The following is a 15,527-nucleotide window of genomic DNA, read 5'->3' on the forward strand; positions in this document are numbered from 1 at the left end:
TCTAAGGATAAAGTGATTATTTGATGTGAGAAAAAAATTATGAAAAAAGAAAAATCATTAAATATGGGTTATAAATTGAAATAAATTCTAAAACATAATCAGGCCAGATTGATAATCTAAATTAAAAATTCTGTTATAAATATTAGACATTTTACAATAACTAGTGTTTGTATGCATATTTCTATTAGATTAGATTGGGAAAAAGACATGTTTGTATAATAATTTATTGCATCGAGATAATCTAATAACGAAAAAATTCACATTACTGGTTTTGACAGTATATTGCATCTTTAGGTGTGGTTAATCTGCTAACAGCTCCGTCATGATATATAAAAATTCATTATGCTCTCTGAACATCATGAAATATTATAATATACCTCAACAAATTATGCATCATTTTACACAAAGCAGAAGAAACTATCTTTAATGAATTGATGACATGATGCATAATTCATTGACATATTTATACCACTTTTACGTTCATAGTGCATGAACAGAATTTTTATATAGTATGACAAAGCTGCTACTGGATTCATCACATATGAAGATGGCAATCAGTTAGGGAAACATAGTTGTTAGGCAGTCTTCACACCATAAATTATTATGTAAACATTTATAAGGACATATGCTTCTGTTTGACAACATGTCACTTCTTAAAAAAGGTTAACATCTTCATAAATATTAAAGAAGAAAGATATATGAAAATTATTTCAGTTTGAACTCAAAAGTACCACTGCTTGTATCAAACTACTCAGCATAAAAAATATTATTATCAATGTATTATTTTGTCGTAAACTTAAAATCTGTCGAAAGCAGAATAACTATAAATGGAACTGAAAAAAACTAAGGGGAAAGAAATGCAAGTGGAGGGAGTGTATTATCAGTAATTCGCATTAATTATATGCCTGCACAGTGCATTCAAACTGGATAGTTACTCAATCTCTTAATTTTGTCACTTCATTCTTAAATATTGTGAGAAAGATATGATAGGAATACATGTCTTGCATTTTGAACAGAAAATTCTGGGTATATTGCCGCCCTACTTTTTTCCCAGTACCAATAATGAAATGAATGCTGATATTATAACCCAGTATCTGTGGTTAATTTCTACTATCTAACACTGATACTGTGTTTCCACAGGCAAACAATGTGTTTAAAGTACCTTTCATGAAATGTGGTATGAACAGTATATGATTTGTATCAGTTTGGCAAATAATACTGTAATATTTTTTGGTTCTGTACACTTGCATATATGTGGTAATGTGATACCATTGAAAATGGTTTGTTAATATATGGGGGGTAAGTCAGTTATAGTTATCTCCGCCTTAGAAGTTTGAAACATTTGACAGCTTTTAGAACATACTTCAACGGGAAATTTTCAGGATTTATAGTCTTTCCCTTTTACCTTCCAAAAAAGGCAAAGTCAACCAAAATCTTCTAAAACACACACAAAATTGATTTTCTTTAATAATGGTAAGACATAACCTAAATCAAATGATAAATTTTTGAAATCTCATCACTAACTTATGCAGCAACTTTGTGAGCAAAGGAGATTCTCATAATTGTGTATCATGTAAATGAATGAGCTATGTAAGAAGAGCCATAAAGTTTAAGGTTTGCATCTACATCAGATACAAGCACATGATGGGGAAAGCATGTTTCATATGCAAGCTCTTCCACTAACTCTTTAACACTACTGATAAAACTACAAAAGTGTGATAGTTTGGTAGCAATTTCAGCCTGTTCTTGAGTGCCTCAGTCATTGTATAGGTCATCTCCAAATAGGAGTTATAAATGAAGGAATGGAAATAATTTATCATATAAGCATTTCATGAATATTCATTATCCTATAATTCCATAGTTTTTCACAGCCTTTGAACAATCAATGAAAGACATTCTTAATTTCTTTATTTGGCCAGAAGAGAAATTACACTATGGTGTTGATGATATAGTTTCATTAGCACATACATTATTATCTGTTACCTTTTAAGTAAGAAGTAACGATGACATTTTTAACATAGATATGATAACTTCTGTTTTGAATTTCACCTGGAATTACTCAATAAACTGATGCATACTCTTTCAAAATCTATGTGCCTATCACTTTATTTTGATTGTGAGTCTAGGCATGGTTTCTTTATCTGTCAATCTGTTCTAACACAAAGTTTCTTAGCAAGCACACCACCTAAATTACCATATTTCTACATTACATACCTCTCACAGTAACTTTAGCCTTGGACAGATCTGGTACTGCATTTAACTTTCACTTGTGCTTCATAACCCTCCAATCAGGGGCCACATATGTCTTACACCAGCCATTGAAAGAAGTCTTCTGTTCCCCGTGCATTCTGGAACATTCTTAGCAAGTTCCTTTCTCTTGTTCTCATCTTTGGGACTGCACCCACTGCAAACCTGTCCTATGGATACACCTGCTAACACTTGTTCCATCACTAGTAATATATATTTCAGTTAGTAGAGTATCACAAAATGTAGTAATCCACAACAGCTAATATGTATATGTCATTCACTATCAATCCAATTCTTTCTACTATAACAGTGCTTCATGAATCTGTTGATGTAAGACTATTATGAAAAGGAAACTTTCTACTTACCATATAGTGGAGATGCTGAGTCGCAGATAGGCACAACAAAAAGCCTGTCACAATATAAGCTTTCGGCCAATAAGGCCTTTATCAAAAATAGACGACACACACACACACACACACACACACACACACACACACACACACACACACAAGCAGCCTCTGGCAGCTGAAGCCACACGCCAGAGACTGCAGTCATGTGTGGGAGTTGTGTGTGTGTGTGTGTGTGTGTGTGTGTGTGTGTGTGTGTGTGTGAGTGTGTGTGTGTGTGAGATCTATTTTCGACAAAGGCCTTGCTAGCTGAAAGCTTATATTGTGACAGTCTTTTTGTTGTGCCTACCTGCGACTCAGCATCTCTGCTATATGGTGAGTAGCAACTTTCCTTTTCATAATATTGTTACATTCCATTCTGGAATTCTTGTAAGACTGTTTGAATAAATTATCTTAACATCTATTAGTGATTTTACTTTTGCAAACTATACAGTAAGAGAAGGAAGCTGCAGGCTGAAACATTTATTTTTGAAAGCTATTTGCAAGCACTGAAGCTTCAGTATGCATACTTTCACCTGCAACAAAATATTAAAAGAAAACTGGAAAATATATTGAGCAGATCAGGTGCTACAGCAAATAAATCCCTAGCAGAGCAGTCATAGTGATTCCTATATAGTGCAGACTGCTTCCATTAGAAACAGCATCTAATTTGTGTAAACTAACTGTGAATTAATAACTAAAAATTAGTAAATTTTTATTATCAAATTTGTCTTACGTGACACATTTTATTTACTATGCGCACCCTATTTCCGAGTTTTTGGTTCACCATACCATTCATATTGCGAGGGAGGAGGGAATACCATATTTGTTAACATACTGTTGTGTAAAAATTCATTATGTATTTTATTGAGCATCACTTGTCATTTATGACATAATGTGTGCTTTCAAAACATGTGCACAAAGTACTTGTGTACAATTTACATGAGTGATGCTGTATATATTGTTGCTTATAATAAATGCTACACAATATAATCTCATACAAAACTTATTTATCCACAGTAGGAAACTAACAAACATGTACCAGTATGTAGTAGTTAGTAAATCAACAAGCACTGATTTACTGGCATTTGGATTTATGGCCAGAATAAGGTATCAGCCATGACAGATCTACCATATACCCAACTGTTCTTGAATTTCAGAATTTTTATTCAATATTTCTTAAAGCATAGTTTCTAGTCTGAATTTTCAAGTAACTTAAGAAAATTAAAAATTGCTGCATACAGGTAAACTGTCTACTTACTTTCCTTTTGCATTTCTTCTACACTTCTCTTCCAAAAGTAATTTTTCCTCCATCTTTTTACTTCTATCATGTATCTGTTGTTGTTTTTAGGCATAAACACCCTCCACATCTCTAACCCATATAACATTTTTTTCTGTGGCATGTCATTAAAACATGCTGCTTCTTAAAACTTTAGCATCAATTGACCTAGTGAATATTCAGTGAGTAGAACCATTTATCTGTGTTCTGCAATTTTCTTTCATGATTTAATTTCATCTTCAGTTATGAACTATGCAGAATTTCACAATAGAGTGGTATTAACAAAGGAAATACAGCCTGAATGATGGTTTCCATTTTAATTTCATTAAGAATAGAATAATATGAACACAAACAGAACTTCCTTTCAGTGCTTGGCATTATAAAACTACATTAACAATTATGGTATTTACAGTTATATATCGACTTCTTTGGCTATGCTAATTCAACAGTTACACAAATTTCTAGTTCACCTGCAGAGTGATAAATCACTTGTAGGACCTATCTTCAAATGTAGTGATTATGTTTTTTAAAATGTTATATTAAGTTGCCGCTAAAAGACAGTAGTAAAATGCATATCACAGTCCAGTGCATAATTGAAAGTAATTCTACAACATTAAGTATTAAAGGTACCATATGGTTTCAGTGCTCTGTAACCTGTATTGTGTTTTTTATTTCATAAGTTTATTTACTCCAAAAAATGTTATGTCTTGGTAAGAACAAATGTAACTTATTACACTTTTTTGGGTCATTACCTTTTTATGTTGTCCACTGCCCATAGTGAAATTAAATTGAGAAGAGGTAACAATAAATTATCCCACATTTCATTATTACTCGTATTTATAGGCACACACAAATATAAGTCTACAGAGAAAATAGCAGTTCAGTTTCAGTACATAATTCCATCAGAAGTCAACACTATTTTAACTCATTACTATACAAATCAGAATGTAGGCCCTACAACATATTGATTGGTGTCAAATTAAGTACCTAACATTAATTAAATATAAAGAAAACAATTAACAGTGTTCAATTTTTATTCGTCTTACGAAGAAAGAAAATTACCAGAATGAGAGTTTCACTCTGCAGTGGAGTGTGCGCTGATATGAAACTTCCTGGGAGATTAAAACTGTGTGAGACTCGAGTCTCGGTCGGGCACACAGTTTTAATCTGCCAGGAAGTTTCAAAGAAAATTAAGTTCAATAAGCAACTGAAGGTTACGATAGTATTTATTCCTCTGGTATTCAATATACTCATTACTAAAAAGAAATGATAAAATATTATCATCTATTAACCTCAAGATTTTATCATTATTTTTAATTTATTTTTAATAATCCTATAACTGCCTGAACAATGTTATCAGTCACTTGTTACTAGTAGCATGGAAGACTGCTAACATCTGCATTTGCGTAAAACAACCATTATTACAACTGTTGTTATTATTTATATATTATCATCAGTGTCCATAAAATATGGGATTTGGCCATAATTTAACTATACAATAAGAAATTAGATGTATGCATGTCACTCAACAATGTACCACTTCATAAGAAAACAGAAAATAATTGTGTACAAATGATTAATGAAAAGAATTTAAGATATCAACGGAATATGCAAATGACTAATGTTAAAAATCACATCAAAAATTGTCACAATGTAAACTAACATAAATGCCTCTCATCTTAACATTAACTTATTTGACACCTATATTTTAAATTCAAATGGAATTACCGCAGCATTTTGATTATGCTCATTGTCATCTTTGTCATGCACCAATAAACAGCAGAACAACTAGTGTATACAGATTATGACACAACAGAAAGTTCCGTCTGGCATTTGTAATATTATACTGAAAAAAATCCAGGTGACTGCTACTAAGATTTCTTATGTTATTATGATTTATGACAACATTTAACTTTGTTTCACACTTATATCTTACAAAAGATAATGACTCTACCTGGAAAATCTGTGATATCTTAAGATAAGTCCTTATTTAATCTACTTTGTATAGTCATGTAAAGTTTAATGTTATCTTTACTTGTGTCTTGATGTAGAATAGTTTTTTTATCACCCATCTTCTCAACCTTGATCTCTCTGCCGAATTATACTGTAAAAAAGAAGTGAAATTGGAAACAATAAATATTTAACAAGAAGTTTATCACTTTTTCATTTCTTCATTTCATTATAAAATTGTTTTGTAACCTACTTGTCCTTCAAGGTTCATTATGTATGTATCATTGTTTCCTTATAAATATTTTAATAATATGCTGGTATTAGAGTTCATATTTTATATCAAATATCACTGATTCACCCATTTATTTAAGTGAATAACATGTGAGAAGCAACATTGACATTCCCTGTTATTAGCTTTGTATGAACGCACGGTCTCACCACGATATGAATTAATAAAATCTTCTCAGGCTCCCAGCTGCATAAGGTGGTTAAAATCTCACGAGCTTTCGACCAATCCCTCCTTGGCCATTGTCAAGTGGTAAACGACTGTCGTGTTGCCGTTGCCCCACTATTATATAGCCATGCTGCTGGCTGCTACGTCATTGGTGCCCTCTTCCTTGCGAACTATGGAATGTTTTCGTCCCATGTCTGTCACTTCAGCCTCATGATGACCAGGTCCCATGCTGTGCTGAGCAGCAAACCACTATCCTTGTTGATGATGTTCTCACATATTTTAATTTGTACCACTTCTTTTATGATACTATCCCAAAATGCCTTCATCCTCATAATGACAGATGTTTCATCAAATAGAATTCGGTGTCAATTTTGTAAAGAAAGCTCCGCCATTGTCGATTTTTCAGGATAGCACAGACTTAAGCATCTCTCGCATTCCATCTGGCATTGCTCCACAAAATGTACTGTTTGACCAACTTAATAGCTGCCACACTAACATGGTATTTTGTACACTGTAGGCATTCTAAGATCTAGATTGTCCTTCAAAGGTCTCATGAGCTGTTGTATTTTTGCTGGGGCCTGAACAGGGATGAGATGTTGTGTCTCAAAGGCAAAAACACAGGTTTCTTGTTCTCACACCACTGAAGAAATTCATGCATGTCTTTGAGATGCTAAGTGGCTCCTCTGTCATTGACATGTTGCTTATCAATTGCAGTAAAATTTGCAACAAAGGAATACTATAATTCAGTGGTATTTATTTGAATTTTTTTTAATCTTTTGAACTATGAATGTCACAAGCAAAAATGTAGCTTGCTTTTTGTTCCATAGATTGTGATTCCTTAACCTCAGTCCCAGATCAGTATAACTTGAGGATCTCAAACAAACATAAATTCTCAGGCAGTTTAATGAGTTATCATAGAAGATTCACTGTCATGTAACATGTTGCATTATGTTAATCTCCAGATTGTCATGATTGCAACTAGAAATCGTCAATTCCGTCAACAAAACTTAACACATCACATTAATTATTTGGTTCTCATTGCATGAGATGTTTATTCTTCTACAAAAATGAGTTGCACTGCAAATCATTTTAGGTGAGTGGATAATATCCAGGATTTAGTCAGTCAGTTAGTTACATACATCATTTCAATAATTCTTTTATCAAAATGATGTGGAACAAATCAGTTTACAGGATATGTATACATGATTACTTTTAACATTAATGACTACATTATCATTTTATTCCTATTCATGCATTTACACTTAAAAATGAGTTTGTTTAATTATTTTTTACACTGGCTACCAGTTTTTAAGTAGAAATTCATCAGTGAAATAGAAGGAGTTGTCCAGGGGAAATGATTTTCAGTCAGATTTAAAACTTGCTTTACTATCCATCTTTTATTTATGATGTATTCCCTTAGTGAAACTATGTATTGTGAAAGCACAAAAGCACAGTTAAAGTGGTACCTACATGATATCTGTGGGTGGACACAACATACTATATTGGTCAACAATGAGAACTTTTCAAGTGTGTAAATGGGGGTTTCTTATGTATTTTGATCCCACAAGCTCATACTTCCCTTTGTCCCCCTAAGGTAAGTCTTTCCACTCCCGGGACTGGAATGACTCCTTACCCTCTCCCTTAAAACCCACATCCTTTCATCTTTCCCTCTCCTTCCCTCTTTCCTGATGAAGCAACCGTGGGTTGTGAAAGCTTGAGATTTGTGTGAAAGCGCTGGCAGGTTGATAGACACACAAACAAACACAAACATAGTCACAAAATTCAAGTTTTCGCAACCAATGGTTGCTTCATCAGGAAAGAGGGAAGGAGAGGGAAAGACGAAAGGATGTGGGTTTTAAGGGAGAGGGAGTGGAAAGACTTACTTTAGGGGGAAAAAAGGACAGGTATACACTTGCACACACACACATATCCATCTGCACATACACAGACACAAGCAGACATTTGTAAAGGCAAAGATTTTGGGCAGAGATGTCAGTCGAGGCGGAAGTACAGAGGCAAAGATGTTGTTGAATGACAGGTGAGGTATGAGCGGCGGCAACTTGAAATTAGCGGAGGTTGAGGCCTGGCGGGTAACGAGAAGAGAGGTTATACTGAAGGGCAAGTTCCCATCTCCGGAGTTCTGACAGGTTGGTGTTAGTGGGAAGTATCCAGATAACCCGGACGGTGTAACACTATGCCAAGATGTGCTGGCCGTGCACCAAGGCATGTTTAGCCACAGGGTGATCCTCATTGCCAACAAACACTGTTTGCCTGTGTCCATTCATGCGAATGGACAGTTTGTTCCTGGTCATTCCCACATAGAAAGCTTCACAGTGTAGGCAGGTCAGTTGGTAAATCACGTGGGTGATTTCACACGTGGCTCTGCCAACCCAAAGTTTGGTACAGATTTATTGATGACATCTTCATGATCTGGACTCACAGTGAAGAAGAACTACAGAATTTCCTCTCCAACCTCAACTCCTTTGTTTCCATCAGATTCACCTGGTCCTACTCCAAATCCCATGCCACTTTCCTTGACGTTGACCTCCATCTGTCCAATGGCCAGCTTCACACGTCCGTCCACATCAAACCCACCTACAAGCAACAGTACCTCCATTACGACTGTGGTGCCACCACCAGACACCACACTTGCTAGGTGGTAGCCTTTAAATCGGCCGCGGTCCGTTAGTATACATCGGACCCGCGTGTCACCACTATCAGTGATTGCAGACCGAGCACCGCCACACGGCAGGTCTAGAGAGACTTCCTAGCACTCGCCCCAGTTGTACAACCGACTTTGCTAGCGATGGTTCACTGACAAAATACGCTCTCATTTGCCGAGACGATAGTTACTATAGCCTTCAGCTACGTCATTTGCTATGACCTAGCAAGGCGCCATTACCAGTTGCTATTGATCTTGTGATTCATGTACCGTCAGACCAACGTTCACCATTAATGGATTAAAGTTAAGTATTCCACCAGCTACGTCTGTTTTTCTAAATTCTAATTTCCTTGTCCTGTTCCAGACCTCACGCCAGCCTGCGTGAGCTAAAACACGTGCCTTTCAGCTTCCTCTATTAATACCGTGTTGGCTCTCCTGCCAACCCACAACAATGACAGCTACCACCCATTCCACATCAAACGGTCCCTTCCCTACAGCCTAGGTCTTCATGGCAAACGAATCTGCTCCAGTCCAGAATCCCTGAACCATTACACCAACAACCTGAAAACAGCTTTCGCATCCCTCAACTACCCTCCCGAGCTGGTACAGAAGCAAATAACCAGAGCCACTTCCTCATCCCCTCAAACCCAGAACCTCCCACAGAAGAACCCCAAAAGTGCCCCACTTATGACAGGATGCTTTCCAGGACTGGATCAGACTCTGAATGTGGCTCTCCAGCAGGGATACGACTTCCTCAAATCCTGCCCTGAAATGAGATCCATCCTTCATTAAATCCTCCCCACTCCACCAAGAGTGTCTTTCCGCCGTCCACCTAACCTTCGTAACCTCTTAGTTCATCCCTATGAAATCCCCAGACCACCTTCCCTACCCTCTGGCTCCTGCCCTTGTAACTGCCCCTGGTTTAAAACCTGTCCCATGCACCCTCCCACCACCACCTACTCCAGTCCTGTAACCCGGAAGGTGTGCACGATCAAAGGCAGAGCCACGTGTGAAAGCACCCACGTGATTTACCAACTGACCCGCCTACACTGTGAAGCTTTCTATGTGGGAATGACCAGGAACAAACTGTCCAATCGCATGAATGGACACAGGCAGACAGTGTTTTTGGTAATGAGGATCACCCTGAGGCTAAACATGCCTTGGTGCACGGCCAGCATATCTTGGCACAGTGTTACACCGTCCAGGTTATCTGGACACTTCCCACTAACACCAACCTGTCAGAACTCCGGAGATGGGAAGTTGCCCTTCAGTATATCCTCTCTTCTTGTTACCCGCCAGGCCTCAACCTCCGCTAATTTCAAGTTGCCGCCGCTCATACCTCACCTGTCATTCAACAACATCTTTGCCTCTGTACTTCCGCATCGACTGACATCTCTGCCCAAACTCTTTGCCTTTACAAATGTCTGCTTGTGTCTGTGTATGTGCGGATGAATATGTGTGTGTGTGCGAGTGTATACCTGTCCTTTTTTCACCCTAAAGTAAGTCTTTCCGCTCCCAGGATTGGAATGACTCCTTACCCTCTCCCTTAAAACCCACATCCTTTCGTCTTTCCCTCTCCTTCCCTCTTTCCTGATGAAGCAACCATTGGTTGCGAAAGCTTGAATTTTGTGTGTATGTTTGTGTTTGTTTGTGTGTCTATCAACCTGCCAGCGCTTTCGTTTGGTAAGTCACATCATCTTTGTAGATTTCTTAAGAAATGCAACCTATTAATGCCGCCCTCATGTGCCCTCATGATGTGACTCCCAGAAAGTTTTCTTGTAATTAATTTTTCCCAACATGGCAACAGTGTGTGAGAATCATCTTTTGCTCCTGAACACCATGTTCTTATCAGACCTGAGGAAATGGTTCCTTTGTTTGGCTGAGCATTCTCTAGTGTGAATTGTGCTGTCTAAATATACCTTGTGCTGAGTGTTTTGTTTTGGTTTGGTGGTGCACTTGTGTTATGTTTGTACAATGTCATGGGTATGTTTAAATCACCAAATAACTTCTGCTACATCTGTGGGGAGTACACTATTAAATCACACAGATGACATATGACACCCATATTGAGGAAATTGTATAATCTTTATTTCAGGTGCAAGTTAGATGATCAGGACCGAAAATGGGCTCCACATATTTTCTGTGTTAGCTATTTGTCTCATCTTAATGGCTGGGTGAAGGAAAAAGGTAAAGTTGCTATGTCTTTTGCTATTCCAACGATATGGAGGGAACCAACCAATCACATACATGATTGCTATTTCTGCATGGTTAAAATAGCAGGGATGAAGGGCAAGGATACAAAGACGATCAAGTATCCCTCCATCAAGTCAGCTATTCGACTTGTACCATACAGTTCTTCCTTACCTGTCGCCATTCCTGCAGACACATGCTTACTGAAAGTTGAAATCCAAGTAAAATCTAGTACAGTTGCAGAGAATGATAGCTCTGATTTCAATTAGGAAGAAATAATGGCACATCTCCTGACATAAAATTATTTAAATGACCTCATTAGGAACCCAAATCTTTCTAAGGCACAAGCTAAACTTTTGGGTTTGCATCTAAAACAGTGGAATTTACTAGGCAAAGGTGGTAGAGTTTGTTTCTTTTAACATCACAGGCTACCTTCACACCATTCTTTGAAATGGAAAACTCACTTACTGCAATAACATGAATGGTCTGTTTAATGCTTCGGGAATGAAACATATATGAATGGAATGGCGACTATTCATTGATGGCTCCAAAACTAGCTTCAAAGCGGTACTCTTTCACAACAGCAATGTATATTGTCCTGTTCCCATAACTTATCCCACTATTTTTAAGAAAACATACAGCAGTATGGAACTTTCATTGAATGAAGTTCAATACCACACCCACAAGTGACAAATCTCTGCTGGCTTCAAAGTAATTGGGATACTTCAGGATTACGATCTGGGTATACAAAGCATTGCTGTTTTCTTTGTAAATGGGATATCTGTGATCATAATTGTCAGTACAATAGACGGATTTTCCCTGCCTGTACACAAATGGAACCTGGTTGCAAGAATGTAGCAAATGTTCGATTGGTGAATTTGAAAAACATTTTGTTGCCACCACATAACATAAAACTTGCACTTATGAAGTGATTCATTGTTGCAAGGACAAAAGTTGTCCTGGTATTATGTGCGTACATCAGAAACCCACCGCGCAAGTGACATCAAAGTGAAAGCAGATGAGTTTGTTGGCTCTCAAATCATACAGCTTATTTGCTTATTTACGATCCTGATTTGAGCCGTCTTGAACTGGACTGCTGGAATTCTTTCAAAAAACTGTGTTCTGATTTCTTTGAAAACAAGAGAGCAGATGATAGTGATGTATTAGTCAACAAACCGCTACAGTCTTACCATAATCTTGATTGTTACACATCATTAAAACTGCATGTTCTTCACTCACAGCTGGATTCTTTTTATGCTGGTGCTCTCGGACAAATGAACATGGAGTAAGATTTCATCAAATCATACCTACATTGGAGCTATGCTGTCAGGGGCAAGGTGTGACAAGTATGCTGGCTGACTGCTGCTGGACACTACCGCAGGATAGTAGTGCCATATGTAAGAGGTGCAGTAAATGTCCAAAAATAATTTAGATATGCATGAAAACATATTTCATTAGCATTTCATGCTCTTTGTGTTGATAAATTAGCAATTAAAGACGAAATAAAATTGTTTAATCGTGCTCGGTAGCTGAGTGGTCATCGTGACATAATGTCAATCCTAAGGGTTCAATTCCCTGCTGGGTCGGAGATTTTCTCCGCTCATGGACTGGTTGTTGTGTTGTCCTAATCATTATCATTTCATCCCCATCGACACGCAAATTGAAAGACTTGCACCCGGCGAATGGTCCGCCCAACAGGAGGCCCTAGTCACACTACATTTTATTTAACACAAAAACAAAATACAATTAGATAGTGACGAGTACAATTCACACAAAAACTGTATGTGCTGTGAACAAACCAGTGCCAAATTCATGTTCAGCAGATCAAAATACATTTGGATAGCCTATTCTGTTGCTTCAAAATATTACAAAGTTGAAATTTGTAAATCAGTGTTATTCTTACTGCATGCTTTTGTGCAATAATTCCTTCCTTTTTTAAGTGATGAGTTACCCTAGAGAATTATTCCATATGACATAATTAAATGTAAATAAGCAAAATACGACAGGAAGCTGGTATGTTTGTTTCAAAGATTAGCAATTATGCATAGACAAAAGAAGCTGAACTTAAGTGTTTGAGAAGCTCAGTAATATGCTTATTCCAGTTCACATTTTCATCAATATGTATACCCAAAAATTTGTATCTAGTAAGGAAACAGTGCCTGTGCAAGAGCGTGCTAAGTCAGACCCATTATTTCAAATGCATTGGTGATGAAGTTTACCTGCAGCTGCCTTTCTCATCACCACAAAGCAATTAATTTCACATGAAACTTAGTTTTGGGAGTCACGACAGTAGACCTAACTTGTTTACACGTATCCGTGAGAGTAACTATACCTGTAATAGGTCACCAATACATACAAACAAGTACATCAGTGTAAATATTTATAATACGAGGGCAGTTCAATAAGTAATGCAACACATTTTTTTTTCTGAAACAGGGGTTGTTTTATTCAGCATTGAAATACACCAGGTTATTCCCCAATCTTTTAGCTACACAACACTATTTTTCAACGTAATCTCCATTCAATGCTACGGCCTTACGCCACCTTGAAATGAGGGCCTGTATGCCTGCACGGTACCATTCCACTGGTCGATGTCGGAGCCAACGTCGTACTGCATCAATAACTTCTTCATCATCCGCGTAGTGCCTCCCACGGATTGCGTCCTTCATTGGGCCAAACATACGGAAATCCGACGGTGCAAGATCGGGGCTGTAGGGTGCATGAAGAAGAGCAGTCCACTGAAGTTTTGTGAGCTCCTCTCGGGTGCGAAGACTTGTGTGAGGTCTTGCGTTGTCATGAAGAAGGAGAAGTTCGTTCAGATTTTTGTGCCTACGAACACGATGAAGTCGTTTCTTCAATTTCTGAAGAGTAGCACAATACACTTCAGAGTTGATCGTTTGACGATGGGGAAGGACATCGAACAGAATAACCCCTTCAGCGTCCCAGAAGACTGTAACCATGACTTTACCAGCTGAGGGTATGGCTTTAAACTTTTTCTTGGTAGGGGAGTGGGTGTGGCGCCACTCCATTGATTGCCGTTTTGTTTCAGGTTCGAAGTGATGAACCCATGTTTCATCGCCTGTAACAATCTTTGACAAGAAATTGTCACCCTCAGCCACATGACGAGCAAGCATTTCCACACAGATGGTTCTCCTTTGTTCTTTATGGTGTTCGGTTAGACAACGAGAGACCCAGCGGGAACAAACCTTTGAATATCCCAACTGGTGAACAATTGTGACAGCACTACCAACAGAGATGTCAAGTTGAGCACTGAGTTGTTTGATGGTGATACGTCGATCATCTCGAACGAGTGTGTTCGCACGCTCCGCCATTGCAGGAGTCACAGCTGTGCACGGCCGGCCCGCACGCCTGAGATCAGACAGTCTTGCTTGACCTTGCGGCGATGATGACACACGCTTTGCCCAACGACTCACCATGCTTTTGTCCACTGGCAGATCACCGTAGACATTCTGCAAGCACCTATGAACATCCGAGATGCCCTGGTTTTCCGCCAAAAGAAACTCGATCACTGCCCGTTGTTTGCAACGCACATCCGTTACAGACGCCATTTTAACAGCTCCGTACAGCGCTGCCACCTGTCGGAAGTCAATGAAACTATACGAGACGAAGCGGGAATGTTTGAAAATATTCCACAAGAATTTCCGGTTTTTTCAACCAAAATTGGCCGAGAAAAAAAATGTGTTGCATTACTTATTGAACTGCCCTCGTATTACAGCCATGGGCGAGAGACGTGCATGCTGCCATAGTTCGGTTAATGGTATGGCACTGGTGTGTGGGAGTTGTCAATTGTTGTTTCACTGAGGTGAATGCAGAGGGATAAAGAAAAGGTCATAGTGAGGTTCTCCCTTGGATATGTAAAAGAGTGGAAGATCACAGAAGAACAGGTGAAGATATGTGCCCTTCAGGCAGAGAATGAGGACATGAAAACTGTGTTAGAGTAGTTGGGGAAAGTGGGAAAAGGTAACAGGATAGGAACAAGAAGGATGTACAACACATATTGCCTGTTGCCTGCTAGAATGGGTGGGAGAGAGCCTCATTCAGCTGTAAAAGAAAACAGGACACAGTACACCAATAATAAGAATGTAGTTGATAGGTCAGGAACTAAGTTTAGTACAAAAACAAATATCCTGTTGCTAGGTAGCAGACATCAGAGGGTTCTACACCAACATCGGAAGGAAAAAATAGGATCGGGGTACCATGTAACAAGTACTGTAAAATTTGGCAGTGGCCTTGGTCAAGTAACAGAGAATATTGAGGCACTGACTTCTGCATACTAGGTATCGATATATAATGATAATAATAGTAATAATAATAAAAATAATAATAATAATAATAATA

Source organism: Schistocerca americana, chromosome 2, assembly GCF_021461395.2.
Source record: "Schistocerca americana isolate TAMUIC-IGC-003095 chromosome 2, iqSchAmer2.1, whole genome shotgun sequence".
Taxonomy (NCBI): Eukaryota; Metazoa; Arthropoda; class Insecta; order Orthoptera; family Acrididae; genus Schistocerca; species Schistocerca americana.